Here is a 16,595-nt window from a genome sequence, read left to right on the forward strand (position 1 = left end):
AAGTCTTGCGATTTTTAGCTGAACTGTCTTGTAGAAATTAGGGTTTCAACTCTTGATTTTTATCTAAACTCTCTTTAGCTATTCATATTTCGACATGACAACTTTGGATTGAAGTTGTTTTTTTCCCCCTCCTTTAAGGCGCTTTACTTCTACGGACAGTAGGTGCGATTTTTAGCTGAACTGTCTTGTAGAAATTAGGGTTCCAACTCTTGATTTTTATCTAAACTCTCTATAGCTATTCATATTTCGACATGACAACTTTGGATTGAAGTTGTTTTTTTCCCCCTCCTTTAAGGCGCTTTACTTCTACGGACAGTAGGAAACGTCCCGTTCAGTTGATTACCACTTGAAACAGAAAAAAAAAGGTTTTCGGTCGTCAGTCAGTATTCAAGAATGAACGTAAATACATTGATGATAATGTATTGGTCAATACTTTTATCCCACAGAGCAGGTCTCAATCAATCAATATTTATTTGTACAAATATACAATTGTATGTGGTACAATGTTAAGGCTACGTAGGTACTAATCTAAACTAAAACTAAGTCTTCCTCTTTCGAGTAGTATCAATCAATCAATCAATCAATATTTATTTGTACAAATATACAATTGTATGTGGTACAATGTTAAGGCTACGTAGGTACTAATCTAACAATCAATTCAATCAATATTTATTTGTACAAATATACAATTGTATGTGGTACAATGTTAAGGCTACGTAGGTACTAATCTAAACTAAAACTAAATCTATAATAGGTACCTAATATAATAATCTATAATAATACAATCTGTAATAAGCCCACCGTGTCTGCCATAATATATGCTATACAAATGTGCAGGTTTATAATTGTTAGATTGAATAGTTGAATAAGGGGACTTTTAGGCACAGGAATAGGGAGTCAACTTAGTCAAGTCTTGGTAGGTACCTAATATAATAATCTATAATAATACAATCTGTAATAAGCCCACCGTGTCTGCCATAATATATGCTATACAATAATGTGCAGGTTTATAATTGTTAGATTGAATAGTTGAATAAGGGGACTTTTAGGCACAGGAATAGGGAGTCAACTTAGTCAAGTCTTGATTTCGTTTTGATTACTGTCCAAAACTTGGAAGATTAAAGAGATGAGCATTTTTTAGATTAGAGGTTTGATAGAGGGAACTGTAACTGCCAATGTCTTATCGTCCCAAAAGCGAAGAAGACTGACTATATTGGTCCCCTTTTGATCGTTTTCTATCTCTCAAATGGCCTTTCATCATGAGCCTGTAAATTAGAGGGCCAAAATCAATTTTAATGGCCGATTTTTAATCACTCCCTTAATAGGTATCAAACCCCCCATCAGTAACCAAGACTTTCTTTGAGCCCCCTTATTTTCAAATTTCTTTTCGAACAATCCCTTTATTTACTGCCTAATATTGTCATGAAATTTTATTTTATTTTTTATTTCTATTCTGAAACTTTAATTAGACAGGATAAAAGAAAGCCAGCCGTTTCGAAAACGAACCTTGTTTAGGATAAAGCAGGCCTTGGGTGAGAATCGAACCCGCGACCTAGCGCTTACAATTCTGTCCTCTACTCCTCTTTCTCTCTTCGCTTTCGGGACGATAAGACTTTAGCAGTTACAGTCCGAACTATCAAACCTCAAGCTTCTCGAAGGTGTTGGCTAAAGTACGAATAACAAAATGACCAAGTTTCACTCCTCTTTCTCTCTTCGCTTTCGGGACGATAAGACCTTAGCAGTTACAGTCCGAACTATCAAACCTCAAGCTTCTCGAAGGTGTTGTCTAAAGTACGATTAACAAAATGACCAAGTTTCTACACCGATACTACAGAGGTGCGTACCATAATAGCATCATTAACTGCCTATGAGCAGTGCATTGTTTATCCTCTTTCTCTCTTCGCTTTCGGGACGATAAGACTTTAGCAGTTACTGTCCGAACTATCAAACCTCAAGCTTCTCGAAGGTGTTGGCTAAAGTACGAATAACAAAATGACCAAGTTTCTACACAGATACTACAGAGGTGCGTACCATAATAGCATCATTAACTGCCTATGAGCAGTGCATTGTTTATGTAACCCCACATCCTGCTTAGCTCTGACACCAGGCTTATGCTGTTTAACCCGCGTGTCCTCACAATGGACCTACCACCTACCTACAAGTTGCATAGAAATTTATTGAACGTCTTTCATTTAGGTCTGACGCACAATGGAGGCCTAGCCTAGACGGTGTTGTGAAGATCCTTTTTCCACACCCTATACTTCCCTCCTATTGTCCTCTACGAATAGAGTATACCTACGGAGCACGGCGAACTAACCATTTAGGTCTGACGCACATTGGAGGCCTAGACGCTGTTGTGGAGATCCTTTTTCCACACCCTATACTTCCCTCCTATTGCCCTCTACGGAGCACGGCGAACTTAACTTGATAATCTCTTGGAGGGTTTCAGCAGTCATTATATGTATAAGTTCTGTGGGTCAACTTGATAAGGAGAACCAAAAAGGCAGAACCTACCTACAAGTTGCATAGAAATTTATTGAACGTCTTTCATTTAGGTCTGACGCACATTGGAGGCCTAGACGCTGTTGTGAAGATCCTTTTTCCACACCCTATACTTCCCTCCTATTGTCCTCTACGAATAGAGTATACCTACGGAGCACGGCAAACTAACTTGATAATCTCTTGGAGGGTTTCAGCAGTCATTATATGTATAAGTTCTGTGGGTCAACTTGATAAGGAGAACCAAAAAGGCAGATCCTGGTAAACAGGAGGGCGTGGGTTCGATCCCAGCCGAGGTATGGAATTTCATCATCAATACCTATAATTTGAGAATTTGACCACAATCAGACATATGCGAGCAGTGTAAATAAGGCGGACTTTATCCTATCCATAACAGATAAGGTTCGTTCTCGGAACGGCTGCCTTTCCTCTATACTATCCTATCCTCCTTTTCTATATTAGGTTCCCGAGAACAAACCTTTTCGGTTCAGGATATAGTTCGCTCCTGGCGGGAATCGAACCCGCGGCCTGGCGCTTACAAATCAGGCTAAGCTGACTCCTTCTTACTTTGTTGTTGTTGTTGTTGTTGTAGCGGCTTTAGCTTACGCCGAATGGCGATAGCAGATTAAGAAAAGATGTTTTTTTGTATCTTACTTTCTTGTCTTTTTGTATCTTTCTTCCTTCTTACTTTCATATCAATTAGTATTCGACCATCTCTGCCTTGGAATTGTGTTATGCTCTATTGAGATATTTGATGTACATGTGGCGCTCACAACAACACTCAACACAAACATAATCTTACATAGAAAACGCAGGTTCTCATTTCTCCACAATTTCCATCTCTGAAGTTTAAATAACACTTCCAAATTCTTGGCCAGCACCTGAGAGCTATGTCTAACTGATGAGTTCTCGGCTTTAGCTTACGCCGAATGGCGATAGCAGATTAAGAAAAGATATCTTTTTGTATCTTACTTTCTTGTCTTTTTGTATCTTTCTTCCTTCTTACTTTCATATCAATTAGTATTCGACCATCTCTGCCTTGGAATAGTTCTGTTCATACTTCATATCTGTCTATTGGTCGATTGGCATTGGTTCAACCACTAGGCGCTAGTGGATTGGATATACAGATCCACTATCCACTAGTTATCATATCAATTTTATCATATTAAACCACTACTGATGAAATCAAACAGCAACCTAGTGGATACCTGTGTACTTTAACCAAAGTTTAATCAAATTTGTAGCATCTCTGCCTTGGAATAGTTCTGTTCATACTTCATATCTGTCTATTGGTCGATTGGCATTGGTTCAACCACTAGACGCTAGTGGATTGGATATACAGATCCACTAGTTATCATATCAAATTTATCATATTAAACCACTACTGATGAAATCAAACAGCAACCTAGTGGATACCTGTGTACTTTAACCAAAGTTTAATCAAATTTATAGGTTAAAAAACTGTAACTTTCTCTCCACTAAGTCCGCAATTGAAGATCAACTGAAATCGAGAAGAATCCACTAACCTTTTCACTTTTATTGGCATCTTTTTTTTTCAATCAAATTTGATGATAAGCAGGTAGGTATCTAATAAAATTTATATTTTATTGATCATTTGATCACATTATTCAATTATGTGCTGAAATATCAAATCTGATTCAAACAGGATATTCGATGTACATTATACCCGCCACTCTGGCTCGGACCTACTGGCAGACCGCGGTACCTGGGTCCGTCAGGCTGTCAGGCAGTCTGAGCGCGAAGGAAAAATCTAGAGACCTAGGTCTGTCAGACGTCAGATGGTCTGAACATGAGTGGCGGACATTGAAGAGAGAAAAAAAATGCAATGATTACCACTACCAGTGTAAAATGATTATTGAAATATGGAAATTGATTGCAAAGGATTTTTATTTTTAAGAGGTTTGACAGAGGGAACTGTAACTGCTATGGTCTTATCGTCCCGAAATCGAAGAGAGAAGGAAGACAGGATAGGCCAATTCTCCTGGTTTGGCTCTTACATCATAAGGTGTATACAAAATTGGACAGCATCGCCTATCTGTTTGATGTTATCCAGTTATCCATCGATTCGATTTAGCTCACTTAGCAATGCTCACCAAAACAGAGTGCCATGCTTAATACGATGTAAACGCTGGAGCATCCTTGTTCCGCAATAGGGGTTACTGGCGGCCACCCATCCACAAATGTTAACAGTGTAAAATGATTATTGAAATATGGAAATCGATTGCAAAGGAGGTAGGTAATTATAATGTGATACTCGTACCCATAAAAGTTGTGACAAAACTCTCTCTGCTTGACACAAATAATTTGAGATATGATTTTAATTATTAAAGAATATTGGTGGATGTGTCAAATTTACTAAAAGATTAGTGGATGTGCCTTTGCTCCTCTGGCAAGAACAAGACATCTAATAGGCAATGCCGACCCTGCAAGTGTGCAAGCTGCAACTCTGCCCTAGCGTAGGTACCAGGATACCTTCCAGAACTAACTTGTTTTTAGTCCGTCCTTCCTTTATTATTACAATGGTAATAAAAAGGTATAAGGGACGGACTATTGTATTCGCTTCGCAGGACCTTATTCTAACCTAACCATTATGTTCCCTTATCCCTCAGGACCTTAACCTAACCTAACCACTATATTCCCACTTTTCCCTCAGGACCTCTTAAACTAAGCTTCATATTCTTTATCCCTCAGGACCTTATTCTAAGCTTCATACAGTCACGCTACCCGCCAACTACTGGTATGTAGGTAGGTGTTTATTGATGAAAGCAGGAGTTTACTTGGCACATTGCATACGTAAATAGTTTTCAGGCGTTCATACAAAAGTCTGTCAAAAACTTAGATACGAGTCTACTGTGCACATTGCATATGTGAATTAGTTTCCAGGCGTTCACAAAAAAAGAAGAAATCGATAAAATCTATCAGAATCAAAAACTTTTAGAGCCTCTTATTTCCGGCTGAAATTTGGGCGAGCAATGAGCTGAAAATATCGAGAGAAGAGGGAGATTGGGCCAGGGAGAGTGTGAGAGAGAAAGATGAACAGATAAAATCCGGCGGAAACGAACACGGCTTTTCAAAACGAATTTAAATTGAAAAAGAAGAAGAAGAAGAAAGAGATAAAAATAAGGAAAGTAAAAAGAGTTGAAAAGAAAAATGGGATACTAAACGGAAAATTGGAAAGAGTTTGTGTGTGCGAGAGAGAAAGAGAGAAATGATAGAGAAAAGTAAAATTTTATTTTGACAAAAAGAGGATGAAGAAGAGAAGAACGAAGGAGAGGAAAAGAGAAAGGGGAGGGAAAAGCAAGAGGGAGAAGAAGTGAAAGAAGAGAATTGAGAAAGAGGAGGAGTGAGAAAGGAAAAGGGTGGAAAGAGCCTTGAGAAGGGAAGATAGAGAAAGAAAGGCAGAGGAGGTAGGTAGAAGAAGAAGAAGAGGAGAGGGAAAGAAGAAGAAAAAGAGGAAGAGGCGGGAGGAAAAGTTAGGGAGCAGGAGGGAAAAGCAAGAGGGAGAAGAAGAAGAAGTGAGAAGAGAATTGAGAAAGAGGAGGAGTGAGAAAGGAAAAAGGGTGGAAAGAGCCTTGAGAAGGGAAGATAGAGAAATAAAGGCAGAGGAGGTAGGTAGAAGAAGAAGAAGAGGAGAGGGAAAGAAGAAGAAAAAGAGGAAGAGGCGGGAGGAAAAGTTAGGGAGCGAAGAACAGAAAGAGGTAAAAGAATTACAGAAAGAGAGGAGAATAAAGGAAGGAGAAAGGAAGAAAAGAGGAACAGAGGAAAGGAGGGAGAGAAGAACAGAAGGAAGGAGAATAGCAAGGATTAGGAGGAGGAGGAGAAAAGGAAAGAGCAGGGGGAGGAAATAAGATAAAGGGAGGAGAAGGGAAGAGAGAGACAGAGTAAGGAGATGGAGGGAGAGGAGGATATATAAAGGAAGAGAGAAGGAGGGGAAAAAGAGAGGAGGGAGATAGAGGGAGGTAAAAGTAAGAGGGAGATAAAGATTATCTCCCAATTTTCAAGAAGAAGAATTACAGAAAGAGAGGAGAACGATGAGGAGAATAAAGGGAGAAGGGAAGAGAGAGACGGAGTAAGGAGATAGAGAGAGAGGATATATAAAGGAGGAGGAGGAGGAGGAGAGAAGGAGAGGAAAAAGAGAGGAGGGAGATAGAGGGAGGTAAAAGTAAGAGGGAGATAAAGATTATCTCCCAATTTTCAAGAAGATTAATTTCACCGCACATTACAAAGCGGAGGGCGACTTTCTCGAATATAAATGTTTGTCTTGGTGCTTCCTCTTTTGGCGTCAGTGTGGCGAAGCTTCACGTCTCAGTCTTAAATTCCTTTTCCTATAACCTACATTAGGTCTGATAAAGGAAAAATGTAACAATGAGAGATAGAATAGAATAGGACTGAAAAGTCCCTTTACCCCAGCAGTCTAAACAAGGTCTCGTATATTTGATGGGTTAAAGAATAATACATGGGTTAAAGGATAAAGGATGGGTTAAAGATAGAGGAAAAAAGACCTCCAGCAAGTATCGTCCGTCCCGAAATCAAAGAGAGGAGGACCGAAAATGATTCTGGTCTGGCATCAAAATCAAGACCATAGCAGTTACAGTTCCCTCTGTCAAACCTCTAAAAAAAAAAGACAAGATAGACCAGCCGTTCTGAAAACCTTAACCTGTTTATTATAAAGTTTCTGTTCAAGCGCTTACAAAGGCAGTCGCACTAATCTCCAAACCACCTATACCTTCAATGGAGGCTGGAACACCTCCACTATAGGTAGGTATTTCCAAATTTGTATTGAAGGATCAATGAACGTATTTAGGTCAATCCTTAATACGAAACTGATAAAGGACATCAACATCACAGTAAATCCTTAATCAAGAAGGAAGCTAGAAAGTTATTAACCTAAAATCCCTTTTGAGAAAGGGATATGGAAGAAGGAATATTGTATAGGAAGGTATAGGTAAATGAGTCTTAAATTCCTTCTACTTATCAGGGATAAATAAACTATAAACTAAAGCCTATTATAATATCGAGATCCTATACAAACATATAGGCATATACAATATACATACATAGATCTATAGCCTTTATAATTTTAATACCTATGTAGGTATAGACTTCATCAAGGACTGGGTAATATAAAGCCCTTATCAGAAAGTGTAATGTAGAGGATTCAGGCCCGAAAATAGCACAGGGTCGGATTCTGTTGGACGTTAAACCATTCCTGGATTAGGTAAATTAGGTTGCAAATTGTAACTTACAATAGAACATAAGAGAAGAGAAGAATGGAGCAGTTGCAAATGGGTAAAAATTATTATTATAATTGGTCGATTCCTACGTAAAAAGTAGGGAAAAATCCAAATCTGAGGTCAAAACTTCGAAAAAATAACTGTAATAGGTCGAAAATTCAATTTTTATTTTCCGTTATAATGAAAGAGTTCAAATATGTGTGACGTCAGACTTTACACAGTTGTTTTTTTCGTCCGCTAGGTAGTGCCAGTATGCAAGCACGTTTGCGGAGGAGCAGAAAGAAATGCGCAGAAAGTATGCGGACAAACACATTAATATGTTGCCTGCGAGGGAGCTTTGCTCGGGACATTTGATGTGACGTCATCGTGTACGGGAGCGTATGCTGTGACATCAAAGTTCACGATTTACCGGTATTTTTTTAAATCGATTTATCTCGGGATCTAGAAGTCGTAGAAGAAAAAGAAAAATTCCGTTGGTCCCTACATAGCTACCTACTACCACGACCTACGTTTAAAATGAAATGAGTGCATTACCGAAACATAAATTTCCAATTACCTATTTTCAATAGAACTAATAGAAGTAATGGAATTTACAATTTTCTATACATCCGATTCGTAAAAGGTAGCAACAAAATGGGTAGATTTTACTAAATTAATTCCCATTCAATTCAGTAAAATCATGCGAATTACTGATGCTAGGCCGCCCGCCGTCCTTTTGTATTGCCGTCGAAAAATTGCCATCGAAATTACAAAAAATTCAGCCATGCAGAAATGATTGGGTGTAATTTTATTCCCCGCGGGGGAAACCTGATATTCAGGAATTTACTGTGCGGGAAATTTAAAATCATGCGAATTACTGATGCTAGGCCGCCCGCCGTCCCTTTGTATTGCCGTCGAAAAATTGCCATCGAAATTACGAAAAATTCAGCCATGCAGAAATGATTGGGTGTAATTTTATTCCCCGCGGGGGAAACCTGATATTCAGGAATTTACTGTGCGGGAAATTAAAATGGGGGGGAGCATGGGAGGGGGAGAGAATGAGGGAAAAAGGAGAGAAGGAAGGGAGAGAGGGAGGATTGGAAGGGGGAGAAAGGACAGGGAGAGAGGGAGAAAAGGAGAGAGGAAGAGTGAGAGAAAGAAAAAGGATGGGAGAGAAAAAGAAAGGGTAAGAGGAAGAATAGGGAGGGAAGAAAGGGGGAAAAAAACGAGGAGGTAAGGGAATTAAAAATTTAACGAAATTCAAAGTCCCTCATCACTTCGTGAGGTGTGGGGAAAAAAATCGTTCTCCCTTCCTAATACCATGGGATTTTTATCAACCGACCCCAATGGTGTAATTTTTTTTTTTTTTTTTTTTTTTTTTTTTTTTTTTATGGGTAATCCTTGGGGTACTCTATGTACAAATATACCCATGTATATATATTCTATGTATAGGTACATGTACAAATAGATATTGGGTACCTTCTATGTCAGTACATTTGTGATGTTTGCATTGGGACTCCACATATTGAGGGAGGGAGGAAAAATGCCACATTGGGGAATGAGAAGTAAGAGGGAGGAGGGAGGAGGAAATGTTTGCATTTACTGTCGACACTCGATTTCTACATTTTTAGCCCGTCCTTCCTTTATTATTACGATAGTAATAAAAAAAGGTACAAGGGACGGGCTATTGATGTATTCGCTTCGGTGTCGTCTGTCTGTCACTCTGTTCCTATCTATTTTACTCTCTTCCTCTCTCTCTCTCTCTCTCGCCTCCCTTATTTCTCCTTCATTTTCTCATTCCTCCTTCTCTATCTCGCCAGTCTAGTTTTTACTTCCTCTCCATATCTGTCTCCCCAATTTTCTTCTGCTCTTATTCCTTCCTCTCCTCTCTTTCTGCCTCCCTTTCTTATCTTCTTTTTTTCTGTCTCTTAATTTTAGCCTTACACTTTTCTCTCTTTTTTCCATGTCTACTTCTCCTTTTCCTTCTCTCTCTCTCTCTCTCTCTCTCCCTCTCTCTCTATCTCTTCCCCTTTCTCTCTCTCTCCATTCCTTCCTTACCTTCATTTGATAACATCACTTCATAAGTTTCTATGTACCTAACTTACTTCAAGCAGCGGATATTTTGGTAAACAAGCAAAGAAGGTTCGTTCTAGGAACGGCTGGCTTTCTCTCCTGTCCTGTCATAATCTTTGACTCCTTCTCTCTTTGATTACGGGACGATAAGACATCCGCTGTTTGCAGCCTTCTATCCAACCTTTTCAAATATAAATAATTGAAAAAAAAAATTATCTAATCTTTCCTCAAATTAAAATTTATTTTAACAAAATTGTGTAGGTAAGTATTAGGTACATAAAATAATAATTAGATAAAACCTATATTATTAACGTTATTATTTTGTACATATATATAGCTACCGATAATTAAAAAAAAATCATCTAATCTTTCCTCAAATTAAAATTTATTTTAACAAAATTGTGTAGGTAAGTATTAGGTACATAAAATAATAATTATAGATAAAACCTATATTATTAACGTTATTATTTTGTACATATAATAGCTACCTAATACTACCACGACCTGCGTTTATAATGAAATCAGTGCATTACCGAAACATAAATTTCCAATTAACTATTTTCAATAGAACTAATAGAAGTAATAGAATTTACTATTTTCTATACATCCGATTCGTAAAAGGTAGCAACAAAATGGGTAGATTTTACTAAATTAATTCCCATTCAATTCAGTAAAATAGAGAGAGGAAAACTTATTTTGAGAGGAAAGAGAGAGAGAGAGAGAAAGAAAGAGGAAGTAAGGAAGGCGAAAAGAGAGAGAGAGAGCTGAGATTTATGTAGGGTCAATATTGTCAAGCTGTATGTGCCAATATCTGAATTAATTGCCAATAGCAATTTGCAGCTTGCTCTCTCTCTCTCTCTCGCTAGCTATTTTTTTAATGCAATAAACTAAATGAATTTAATTTAGCTTTCCAATTCGGACAAGTCACTCTGCGGATAAAATAAATAATAATTACAAACCCGTTTATATAGGTACCTAAAAATACTCGTAGTACCATACGTAAATGGGCGGCATTCCTGTAAGCAACTTTATATTTATATATTATAACTGTAAATCGAACCTGCAAACTAGCTCTTATAAGGAACACACGCTCTCTCTCTCGCTAGCTATTTTTTTAATGCAATAAACTAAATGAATTTAATTTAGCTTTCCAATTCAGACAAGTCACTCTGCGGAAAAATAAATAATTATACAAACCCGTTTATCTAGGTAGGTACCTAAAAATACTCGTAGTACCTACATACGTAAATGGTCTGCATTCCTGCAAGCAACTTTATATTTATATATTATAACTGTAAATCGAACCTGCAAACTACCTCTTATAAGGAACACACGTTACCCGCCAACTGACTGGTATGTAGGTACCTAGGTGTTTATTCAAGAAAGCACGAGTCTACTTGGCACATTGCATACGTAAATAGTTTTCAGGCGTTCATACAAAAGTCTTTCAAAAACTTAGATACGAGTCTACTTTGCACATTGCATATGTGAATTAGTTTCCAGGCGTTCACAAAAAAAGAAGAAATCGATAAATCCATCAGAATCAAAAACTTTTAGAGCCTCCTCTTATTTCCGCCTGAAATTTGGCGAGCAATGAGCTGAAAATATCGAGAGAAGAGGGAGATTGAGCCAGGGAGAGTGTGAGAGAGAAAGATATGAATAGATAAAATCCGGCGGAAACGAACACGGCTTTTGAAAACGAATTTAAATTGAAAAAGAAGAAGAAGAAGAAAGAGATAAAAATAAGGAAAGTAAAAAGAGTTGAAAAGAAAAATGGGATACTTGGAAGACTATGTTGTGATATTGTCGTGAAAAGTTTGAAATATAATATGAAGAAAGAAATAGAGAGAAGGAGATAGAGATAGAGAGAAAGAGAGAGAGGGAAGAAAGTCTGCACTAAGATGTGAGGCGGATTAGGTCTTATGTGTGTGAGAGAGAAAGAGGAGAAAATTAGGTACATACATCTACCAGGGAAGAGAGAGAAAGAAGAGAGAAAGAAGAGAGAAACAGGAGAGGATCTTTAAGGCTTAAGTGAAAAGTTTTTTTTTTATGTCAAACAAATGAAGGAAAAGAACCAAGTAACTAAGTGGGGCGAAGAAAAAGAAGAGGGAACGAAAGTCGAAAAAGTTGATTGAAATCCCAGGGAAAAGAGGCAAAGTGGGGAAATCCTGATGATATGACCTTAGCCGAATGTCACAAGCCAAAAAGGAAACGAGGAAGAGGAGGAGCAGGAGGAGGAGGAGGAGGAGAGAAAAAGAATATCAAATAGGGAGAGCAATGGAGCAGTTGCAAATGGGTAAAAATTATAAATAAAGTGGTCGATTCCTATGTAAAAATTTGGGAAAAATCCAAATCTGAGGTCAAAACTCCGAAAAAATAACTGTAAAAGGTCGAAAATTCAATTGTGGATTGGATATACAGATCCACTATCCACTAGTTATTATACAGATCCACTCGTTATCATATCAATTTTATCATATTAAACCACTACTGATGAAATCAAACAGCAACCTAGTGGATACCTGTGTACCTACTTTAACCAAAGTTTAATCAAATTTGTAGGTAAAAAACTGTAACTTTCTCTCCACTAAGTCCGCAATTGAAGATCAACTGAAATCGAGAAGAATCCACTAACCTTTTCACTTTTATTGACAAGAACAAGACATCTAATAGGCAATGCCGACCCTGCAAGTGTGCAAGCTGCAACTCTGCCCTAGCGTAGGTACCAGGATACCTTCCAGTTACCTCTGCCAGTTTATCTAGATGCCAGTTATAATAATATTATGCCAGATACTGCTCTATAGTTCTATGCCAGGTACTTCTCTATAGTTCTAAGTTCACCTCAGTTCAGTTCAGTCTGATCTTCAGAGGTGTATTGGCTCTACAGCAGACTACATCGCGAAAACAAAATATTGTGGCTGTTTTTTGTAATTTTTTGTTGTGAAAAAAAATCACCGAATTGTTTTTAAATAATTAAAAATTCAATATTTCGGTGCTTTTTAGTTTTGCTTCGTGTATTTTGCCTTGATTTCCTCTGCCAGTTTATCTAGATGCCAGTTATAATAATATTATGCCAGATACTGCTCTATAGTTCTATGCCAGGTAGGTACTTCTCTATAGTTCTAAGTTCACCTCAGTTCAGTTCAGTCTGATCTTCAGAGGTGTATTGGCTCTACAGCAGACTACATCGCGAAAACAAAATATTGTGGCTGTTTTTTGTAATTTTTTGTTGTGAAAAAAAAAATCACCGAATTGTTTTTAAATAATTAAAAATTCAATATTTCGGTGCTTTTTAGTTTTGCTTCGTGTATTTTGCCTTGATTTTTCTTTTTTTCGAGCTTTATTTTTTAGATTAACAATTGCCTGTGTTTTGTTCTTTGAGTAACGTGTAATTTATTTGCGATTTTGCCGTGTGTCGAGCTTTATTTTTTAGATTAACAATTGCCTGTGTTTTGTTCTTTGAGTAACGTGTAATTTATTTGCGATTTTGCCGTGTGTGAATTTTTTTAGCTGAAATTTTACTGTGATTTTTCAGTTTTTTGACTAGAAAGAGTAGAAAGTCTCTTTTACCAAGCTTTATTTTTTAGATTAAAAATTGCCTGTGTTTTGTTCTTTGAGTAAGGTGTAATTTATTTGAGATTTTGCCGTGTGTGAATTTTTTTAGCTGAAATTTTACTGTGATTTTTCAGTTTTTTGACTAGAAAGAGTAGAAAGTCTCTTTTACCTACCGACCTATTTTTACCGATTTATTTTTCGTGTGTTTACAAAATCCATTACCTACAATCTTTTTTGAGTGAAAATTTTGTAAGTTGTGTTCTCTCTCGTGTATTTTGTTGCTTACAAAATTTCTCTCAGGATCGCCGTTGTCAGTTTTTTACTGAACCGGCTGGACTTTTGGCAAAGGATTACCTAAATCCAGCACTTCGACCTTTACATGTGGATAACACAGATCTTCTTGGATTATTGCAATTTCGGTAAGTTTTTTTTTTCTCTCTAAACTTTGTAATTTCCTACATACCACCGTAGTATTAAACTTTTGATATAGGTAGGTACCTATTTCGGCACAATTCAAATGGCCCCTAAACTTAAAAACAAAGAGGTTTGATAGAGGGAACTGTTAAGGTCTTATCGTCCCGATAGGGAAGAGAGACAGAGGACAGGATAGGAGACAGCCAACCTTTCTGAGAACGAACCTTATTTGTTGAAGATAAAATCTGCCCAGAGAATCGAACTTGGTTATAGTAATTTGAGAATATTAAGAAGCCTGATGAGTGATGACCAAGATAGGTTCAAGTCCGCTGTTTGGTGACCTATTATCTGATTCCATCTCATCTCTCACTTCACACGAGATGATGAGAAGATAACTTACAAGATTTCAGCAGGATCTGTTTTTTTATGTTTTTATGTTTTATCTTTTTTTTTTTATGTTTTAATAGCAAATTTCTTATCCTTCCTAAATCGAAGAGAGGAAGACAGCGGGCGGGAGTCGATCCCGTGACCTATCGCTTCTTCCTCGTTCGCAAGTTATCCCGTAACATGTAAAGACAAACATATGAAACGGAACCGATTCCGCCATCTTGGATTTCCTATGGTTTAGTACAGGAAATCGAACCTGGTTATAGTAATTTGAGAATATTAAGAAGCCTGATGAGTGATGACCAAGATAGGTTCAAGTCAGCTGTTTGGTGACCTATTATCTGATTCCATCTCATCTCTCACTTCACACGAGATGACGAGAAGATAACTTACAAGATTTCAGCAGGATCTGTTTTTTTATGTTTTATCTTTTTTTTATGTTTTAATAGCAAATTTCTTATCCTTCCTAAATCGAAGAGAGGAAGACAGGATAGAAGAAAGCCAGCCGTTCTAAAAACGAACTTTATCTGTTTAGGATAAAATCCGACCCGGGCGGGAGTCGATCCCGTGACCTATCGCTTCTTCCTGGTTCGCAAGTTATCCCGTAACATGTAAAGACAAACATATGAAACGGAACCGATTCCGCCATCTTGGATTTCCTATGGTTTAGTACAGGTGTAAGGCGCCATTCAGATTTCCAAAAGGGAACCGCTTCCGTTTCCGAAAGTTTCCCTAAAGGAAAATATGTACACCTAAACTTATAAAAATATTCGAAACTTAGACTTCACTTCGTTCGATCAAACATTCCCAGATTCCGTTTCCGAAAGTTTCCCTAAAGGAAAATATGTACACCTAAACTTATAAAAATATTCGAAACTTAGACTTCACTTCGTTCGATCAAACATTCCCAGCGTGGTCCGCTTACCGGTTTTGCAATCGAGAGACTCGAGACTCGAGTTTCAGACTCCCCACAGAGGTGACAATTTTTGCCAACTATTATAATTATTTATTATTATTTTAGTTTATAGGTAGGTACCGAACCTAGATACCTATATCTCTTTGAGTCCGATGGAAGCGCAGAGAGATAAATTTCGATTTCGGGACGACAAGACCATAGCAGTTGCAGTTTCCTCTGTCAATCCTCTTCAAAAAAAAAGACACAAGAGTCCTCTGAAAACAAGGTTATGCGGGTATCAAAGCCACAACTTTCAAGTTGTGAGCCACGTACTTTGACCGCAAAGCTTGGGGTGGGCAAGCCAAGAATATGTTTGTGGTACCTACTCCTATATTGTTTTTGTCTAAGTTTCTACTGTTCTGTAGGCAATTTCCTACTCTTTTGTGGGTAAGATCTGTGGGTAAATTTTAGATTACTAGGGGAACAATAGATCTTCCTGATCCCTATGTAAGAGGCGTTACATCATTCAAGTTTCATAGGGGTTCGTAAACCTTGAATAGGAACATACGCCAGAATAAAAAATAAGCTACTTTTTTTCGTAGAAGTTTCATAGAGGGAACTGTAACTGCAAACTTGAAAAGGTCTTATCGTCACGAAATCGAAGAGAGAAGGAACTCAGGATGAAAAAAAGCTAGCCGTTCAGCGAACAAAGCTTATTTAGGATAAAATCCGCCCCGGGCGGGAATCGAACCCGCGACCTAGTGCTTACAAGGCAGACGCTCTACCCTCCAAGCTGACTAGGCTGGTAAAGTTTAAGTACGATTTTAGATTATTAGGGGAACAATAGATCTTCCTGATCCCTATGTAAGAGGCGTTACATCATTCAAGTTTTATAGGGCTGACGTAGGATAGGCTGCATAAGTTTCATGGGGGTTCGTAAACCTTGAATAGGAACATACGCCAGAATAAAAATTAAGCTACTTTTTTTCGTAGAAGTTTCATAGAGGGAACTGTAACTGCAAACTTGAAAAGGTCTTATCGTCCCGAAATCGAAGAGAGAAGGAACTCAGGATGAAAAAAAGCTAGCCGTTCAGCGAACAAAGCTTATTTAGGATAAAATCCGCCCCGGGCGGGAATCGAACCCGCGACCTAGTGCTTACAAGGTAGACGCTCTACCCTCCAAGCTGACTAGGCTGGTAAATTTTAAGTACCACTGATATAACAAGCTGGGCCCGTCCCTCCGGGAATTTTTTAGCCCATAGTTTATTCGATCGTGGTTAGAGAAAATCAGTAGGTACCTATGTACCTACCTAATTTGTTTAATATTCAGTTTATTATCATTCTTGATTTGATTTTACTTTCATGTAATGATGTAATGCTAGAGCCCGTTCTCCCTTTATTCCTTTAAGTCACCCATCCATTTATTGGCCTTGCTCGGCGTAGCTTAACATAGGTGACGATAAAACTGGTCTTAAATGATCGACTGAAGTGTTATCTAAAACTTTCTCGCTTCGAGTTCATAGGTCGTCGCGACAAAT

General features: G+C 37.9%; 1 protein-coding gene across 1 annotated transcript in view; it reads left to right on the forward strand.

Moving 5' to 3' along the window:
- Window positions 1-13,392: 13,392 nt before the first annotated feature.
- LOC103506712 overlaps window positions 13,393-16,595 on the forward strand; it is a 73,298-nt gene continuing 70,095 nt past the window's right edge. The window contains exon 1 of the mRNA XM_026821694.1: window positions 13,393-13,780. The gene's annotated coding sequence lies outside the window, so the exon portion shown is untranslated. The remainder of the gene's footprint in view (window positions 13,781-16,595) is intronic.

The sequence above is a fragment of the Diaphorina citri genome, unplaced genomic scaffold, assembly GCF_000475195.1.
Source record: "Diaphorina citri unplaced genomic scaffold, Diaci psyllid genome assembly version 1.1 scaffold256, whole genome shotgun sequence".
NCBI lineage: Eukaryota > Metazoa > Arthropoda > Insecta > Hemiptera > Psyllidae > Diaphorina > Diaphorina citri.